Raw genomic sequence first — 7,912 nt, 5'->3', positions numbered from 1 at the left:
TCGAGTGTGAAAAATGAAATTGAAATACCTGATGGAACCATATAGGTTTCGACACTAATTCAAAATCTAATAATTTATACAGAAATGTCCCCAGATATAAGGTAGGAAGACGGTTTAGGTCCCCACTTGTAAACCTGAAATCAGCTCAAAACTTAAGTGTTAAGCCTTTAAAAGGTCCGATTACCTAAATTTCATAATAATTAAAAATATTTAAACTATAAAATTAAAATATACATGAAATTATAAAATGTGTGTTTAAAAGACCCCACTTGTCTATTGAAATGACAGTGAAGGTCCCCACTTGTAAGTTTATCGAGTGTGAAAAATGAATTTGAAATAACTGATGGAACCATATAGGCTTCGACACTAATTCAAAATCTAATAATTTATACACAAATGTCCCCAGATATAAGGTAGGAAGACGGTTTACGTCCCCACTTTTAAACCTAAAATTAGCTCAAAACGTAAGTGTTAAGCTAGAAATAGGACTGATTACTTAAATTTAATTCTGATAATCAATAATTTAACTATAAAATTATGAAATACATGAAATTTGAAAATGTGTGTTTAAAAGACCCCACTTGTCTGTTGAAATGACTGTGAAGGTCCCCACTTGTAAATTTATCGAGTGTGAAAAATGATATTGAAATACTCGATGGAACCATATAGGCTTTGACACTAATTCAAAACCTAATAATTTATACACAAATGTCCCCAGATATAAGGTAGGAAGACGGTTTAGGTCCCCACTTGTAAACCTGAAATCAGCTCAAAACTGAAGTGTTAAGCTAGAAATAGGACTGATTACCTAAATTTCATTCTTATAATCAATATTTTAACTACAAATTTATAATATACATGAAATTTGAAAATGTGTGTTTAAAAGACCCCACTTGTCTGTTGAAATGACTGTGAAGGTCCCCACTTGTAAATTTATCGAGTGTGAAAAATGAAATTGAAATACCTGATGGAACCATATAGGTTTCGACACTAATTCAAAATCTAATAATTTATACAGAAATGTCCCCAGATATAAGGTAGGAAGACGGTTTAGGTCCCCACTTGTAAACCTGAACTCAGCTCAAAACTTAAGTGTTAAGCCTTTAAAAGGTCCGATTACCTAAATTTCATAATAATAAAAAATATTTAAACTATAAAATTAAAATATACATGAAATTATAAAATGTGTGTTTAAAAGACCCCACTTGTCTATTGAAATGACAGTGAAGGTCCCCACTTGTAAGTATATCGAGTGTGAAAAATGAATTTGAAATAACTGATGGAACCATATAGGCTTCGACACTAATTCAAAATCTAATAATTTATACACAAATGTCCCCAGATATAAGGTAGGAAGACGGTTTACGTCCCCACTTGTAAACCTAAAATTAGCTCAAAACGTAAGTGTTAAGCTAGAAATAGGACTGATTACTTAAATTTAATTCTGATAACCAATATTTTAACTATTAAATTATGAAATACATGAAATTTGAAAATGTGTGTTTAAAAGACCCCACTTGTCTGTTCAAATGACTGTGAAGGTCCCCACTTGTAAATTTATCGAGTGTGAAAAATGATATTGAAATACTCGATGGAACCATATAGGCTTTGACACTAATTCAAAACCTAATAATTTATACACAAATGTCCCCAGATATAAGGTAGGAAGACGGTTTAGGTCCCCACTTGTAAACCTGAAATCAGCTCAAAACTGAAGTGTTAAGCCTTTAAAACGTCCGATTACCTAAATTTCATAATAATAAACAATATTTAAACTATAAAATTAAAATATACATGAAATTATAAAATGTGTGTTTAAAAGACCCCACTTGTCTGTTGAAATGACAGTGAAGGTCCCCACTTGTAAATTTATCGAGTGTGAAAAATGAAATTGAAATACCTGATGGAACCATATAGGTTTCGACACTAATTCAAAATCTAATAATTTATACACAAATGTCCCCAGATATAAGGTAGGAAGACGGTTTAGGTCCCCACTTGTAAACCTGAAATCAGCTCAAAACTTAAGTGTTAAGCCTTTAATAGGTACGATTACCTAAATTTCATTATAATAATCAATATTTAAACTACAAAATTATAATATACATGAAATTGAAAATGTGTGTTTAAAAGACCCTACTTGTCTGTTGAAATGACAGTGAAGGTCCCCACTTGTAAATTTATCGAGTGTGAAAAATGATATTGAAATACTCGATGGAACCATATAGGCTTTGACACTAATTCAAAACCTAATAATTTATACACAAATGTCCCCAGATATAAGGTAGGAAGACGGTTTAGGTCCCCACTTGTAAACCTGAAATTAGCTCAAAACGTAAGTGTTAAGCTAGAAATAGGACTGATTACTTAAATTTAATTCTGATAATCAATATTTTAACTATAAAATTATGAAATACATGAAATTTGAAAATGTGTGTTTAAAAGACCCCACTTGTCTGTTGAAATGTTTGTGAAGGTCCCCACTTGTAAATTTATCGAGTGTGAAAAATGATATTGAAATACTCGATGGAACCATATAGGCTTTGACACTAATTCAAAACCTAATAATTTATACACAAATGTCCCCAGATATAAGGTAGGAAGACGGTTTAGGTCCCCACTTGTAAACCTGAAATCAGCTCAAAACTGAAGTGTTAAGCCTTTAAAACGTGCGATTACCTAAATTTCATAATAATAAACAATATTTAAACTATAAAATTAAAATATACATGAAATTATAAAATGTGTGTTTAAAAGACCCCACTTGTCTGTTGAAATGACAGTGAAGGTCCCCACTTGTAAATTTATCGAGTGTGAAAAATGAAATTGAAATACCTGATGGAACCATATAGGTTTCGACACTAATTCAAAATCTAATAATTTATACAGAAATGTCCCAGATATAAGGTAGGAAGACGGTTTAGGTCCCCACTTGTAAACCTGAAATCAGCTCAAAACTTAAGTGTTAAGCCTTTAAAAGGTCCGATTACCTAAATTTCATAATAATAAAAAATATTTAAACTATAAAATTAAAATATACATGAAATTATAAAATGTGTGTTTAAAAGACCCCACTTGTCTATTGAAATGACAGTGAAGGTCCCCACTTGTAAGTTTATCGAGTGTGAAAAATGAATTTGAAATAACTGATGGAACCATATAGGCTTCGACACTAATTCAAAATCTAATAATTTATACACAAATGTCCCCAGATATAAGGTAGGAAGACGGTTTACGTCCCCACTTGTAAACCTAAAATTAGCTCAAAACGTAAGTGTTAAGCTAGAAATAGGACTGATTACTTAAATTTAATTCTGATAATCAATATTTTAACTATAAAATTATGAAATACATGAAATTTGAAAATGTGTGTTTAAAAGACCCCACTTGTCTGTTGAAATGACTGTGAAGGTCCCCACTTGTAAATTTATCGAGTGTGAAAAATGATATTGAAATACTCGATGGAACCATATTGGCTTTGACACTAATTCAAAACCTAATAATTTATACACAAATGTCCCCAGATATAAGGTAGGAAGACGGTTTAGGACCCCACTTGTAAACCTGAAATTAGCTCAAAACGTAAGTGTTAAGCTAGAAATAGGACTGATTACTTAAATTTCATTCTTATAATCAATATTTTAACTACAAATTTATAATATACATGAAATTTGAAAATGTGTGTTTAAAAGACCCCACTTGTCTGTTGAAATGACTGTGAAGGTCCCCACTTGTAAATTTATCGAGTGTGAAAAATGAAATTGAAATACCTGATGGAACCATATAGGTTTCGACACTAATTCAAAATCTAATAATTTATACAGAAATGTCCCCAGATATAAGGTAGGAAGACGGTTTAGATCCCCACTTGTAAACCTGAACTCAGCTCAAAACTTAAGTGTTAAGCCTTTAAAAGGTCCGATTACCTAAATTTCATAATAATAAAAAATATTTAAACTATAAAATTAAAATATACATGAAATTATAAAATGTGTGTTTAAAAGACCCCACTTGTCTATTGAAATGACAGTGAAGGTCCCCACTTGTAAGTTTATCGAGTGTGAAAAATGAATTTGAAATAACTGATGGAACCATATAGGCTTCGACACTAATTCAAAATCTAATAATTTATACACAAATGTCCCCAGATATAAGGTAGGAAGACGGTTTACGTCCCCACTTGTAAACCTAAAATTAGCTCAAAACGTAAGTGTTAAGCTAGAAATAGGACTGATTACTTAAATTTAATTCTGATAACCAATATTTTAACTATTAAATTATGAAATACATGAAATTTGAAAATGTGTGTTTAAAAGACCCCACTTGTCTGTTGAAATGACTGTGAAGGTCCCCACTTGTAAATTTATCGAGTGTGAAAAATGATATTGAAATACTCGATGGAACCATATAGGCTTTGACACTAATTCAAAACCTAATAATTTATACACAAATGTCCCCAGATATAAGGTAGGAAGACGGTTTAGGTCCCCACTTGTAAACCTGAAATCAGCTCAAAACTGAAGTGTTAAGCCTTTAAAACGTCCGATTACCTAAATTTCATAATAATAAACAATATTTAAACTATAAAATTAAAATATACATGAAATTATAAAATGTGTGTTTAAAAGACCCCAATTGTCTGTTGAAATGACAGTGAAGGTCCCCACTTGTAAATTTATCGAGTGTGAAAAATGAAATTGAAATACCTGATGGAACCATATAGGTTTCGACACTAATTCAAAATCTAATAATTTATACAGAAATGTCCCCAGATATAAGGTAGGAAGACGGTTTAGGTCCCCACTTGTAAACCTGAAATCAGCTCAAAACTTAAGTGTTAAGCCTTTAAAAGGTCCGATTACCTAAATTTCATAATAATAAAAAATATTTAAACTATAAAATTAAAATATACATGAAATTATAAAATGTGTGTTTAAAAGACCCCACTTGTCTATTGAAATGACAGTGAAGGTCCCCACTTGTAAGTTTATCGAGTGTGAAAAATGAATTTGAAATAACTGATGGAACCATATAGGCTTCGACACTAATTCAAAATCTAATAATTTATACACAAATGTCCCCAGATATAAGGTAGGAAGACGGTTTACGTCCCCACTTGTAAACCTAAAATTAGCTCAAAACGTAAGTGTTAAGCTAGAAATAGGACTGATTACTTAAATTTAATTCTGATAATCAATATTTTAACTATAAAATTATGAAATACATGAAATTTGAAAATGTGTGTTTAAAAGACCCCACTTGTCTGTTGAAATGACTGTGAAGGTCCCCACTTGTAAATTTATCGAGTGTGAAAAATGATATTGAAATACTCGATGGAACCATATTGGCTTTGACACTAATTCAAAACCTAATAATTTATACACAAATGTCCCCAGATATAAGGTAGGAAGACGGTTTAGGACCCCACTTGTAAACCTGAAATTAGCTCAAAACGTAAGTGTTAAGCTAGAAATAGGACTGATTACTTAAATTTCATTCTTATAATCAATATTTTAACTACAAATTTATAATATACATGAAATTTGAAAATGTGTGTTTAAAAGACCCCACTTGTCTGTTGAAATGACTGTGAAGGTCCCCACTTGTAAATTTATCGAGTGTGAAAAATGAAATTGAAATACTTGATGGAACCATATAGGCTTTTACACAAACTCAAAATCTAATAATTTATACACAAATGTCCCCAGATATAAGGTAGGAAGACGGTTTAGGTCCCCACTTGTAAACCTGAAATCAGCTCAAAACTTAAGTGTTAAGCCTTTAATAGGTACGATTACCTAAATTTCATTATAATAATCAATATTTAAACTACAAAATTATAATATACATGAAATTGAAAATGTGTGTTTAAAAGACCCTACTTGTCTGTTGAAATGACAGTGAAGGTCCCAACTTGTAAATTTAGCGAGTGTGAAAAATGATATTGAAATACTCGATGGAACCATATAGGCTTTGACAATAATTCAAAACCTAATAATTTATACACAAATGTCCCCAGATATAAGGTAGGAAGACGGTTTATGTCCCCACTTGTAAACCTGAAATTAGCTCAAAACGTAAGTGTTAAGCTAGAAATAGGACTGATTACTTAAATTTAATTCTGATAATCAATATTTTAACTATAAAATTATGAAATACATGAAATTTGAAAATGTGTGTTTAAAAGACCCCACTTGTCTGTTGAAATGACTGTGAAGGTCCCCACTTGTAAATTTATCGAGTGTGAAAAATGATATTGAAATACTCGATGGAACCATATAGGCTTTGACACTAATTCAAAACCTAATAATTTATACACAAATGTCCCCAGATATAAGGTAGGAAGACGGTTTAGGTCCCCACTTGTAAACCTGAAATCAGCTCAAAACTTAAGTGTTAAGCCTTTAAAAGGTCCGATTACCTAAATTTCATAATAATAAAAAATATTTAAACTATAAAATTAAAATATACATGAAATTATAAAATGTGTGTTTAAAAGACCCCACTTGTCTATTGAAATGACAGTGAAGGTCCCCACTTGTAAGTTTATCGAGTGTGAAAAATGAATTTGAAATAACTGATGGAACCATATAGGCTTCGACACTAATTCAAAATCTAATAATTTATACACAAATGTCCCCAGATATAAGGTAGGAAGACGGTTTACGTCCCCACTTGTAAACCTAAAATTAGCTCAAAACGTAAGTGTTAAGCTAGAAATAGGACTGATTACTTAAATTTAATTCTGATAATCAATATTTTAACTATAAAATTATGAAATACATGAAATTTGAAAATGTGTGTTTAAAAGACCCCACTTGTCTGTTGAAATGACTGTGAAGGTCCCCACTTGTAAATTTATCGAGTGTGAAAAATGATATTGAAATACTCGATGGAACCATATTGGCTTTGACACTAATTCAAAACCTAATAATTTATACACAAATGTCCCCAGATATAAGGTAGGAAGACGGTTTAGGACCCCACTTGTAAACCTGAAATTAGCTCAAAACGTAAGTGTTAAGCTAGAAATAGGACTGATTACTTAAATTTCATTCTTATAATCAATATTTTAACTACAAATTTATAATATACATGAAATTTGAAAATGTGTGTTTAAAAGACCCCACTTGTCTGTTGAAATGACTGTGAAGGTCCCCACTTGTAAATTTATCGAGTGTGAAAAATGAAATTGAAATACTTGATGGAACCATATAGGCTTTTACACAAACTCAAAATCTAATAATTTATACACAAATGTCCCCAGATATAAGGTAGGAAGACGGTTTAGGTCCCCACTTGTAAACCTGAAATCAGCTCAAAACTTAAGTGTTAAGCCTTTAATAGGAACGATTACCTAAATTTCATTATAATAATCAATATTTAAACTACAAAATTATAATATACATGAAATTGAAAATGTGTGTTTAAAAGACCCTACTTGTCTGTTGAAATGACAGTGAAGGTCCCAACTTGTAAATTTAGCGAGTGTGAAAAATGATATTGAAATACTCGATGGAACCATATAGGCTTTGACAATAATTCAAAACCTAATAATTTATACACAAATGTCCCCAGATATAAGGTAGGAAGACGGTTTATGTCCCCACTTGTAAACCTGAAATTAGCTCAAAACGTAAGTGTTAAGCTAGAAATAGGACTGATTACTTAAATTTAATTCTGATAATCAATATTTTAACTATAAAATTATGAAATACATGAAATTTGAAAATGTGCGTTTAAAAGACCCCACTTGTCTGTTGAAATGACTGTGAAGGTCCCCACTTGTAAATTTATCGAGTGTGAAAAATGATATTGAAATACTCGATGGAACCATATAGGCTTTGACACTAATTCAAAACCTAATAATTTATACACAAATGTCCCCAGATATAAGGTAGGAAGACGGTTT

The sequence above is a fragment of the Phalangium opilio genome, unplaced genomic scaffold, assembly GCF_054372755.1.
Source record: "Phalangium opilio isolate 3A_F unplaced genomic scaffold, DU_Popi_V2 ptg000100l_1, whole genome shotgun sequence".
Taxonomy (NCBI): Eukaryota; Metazoa; Arthropoda; class Arachnida; order Opiliones; family Phalangiidae; genus Phalangium; species Phalangium opilio.
Note: the sequence above shows the minus strand (reverse complement) of the source record.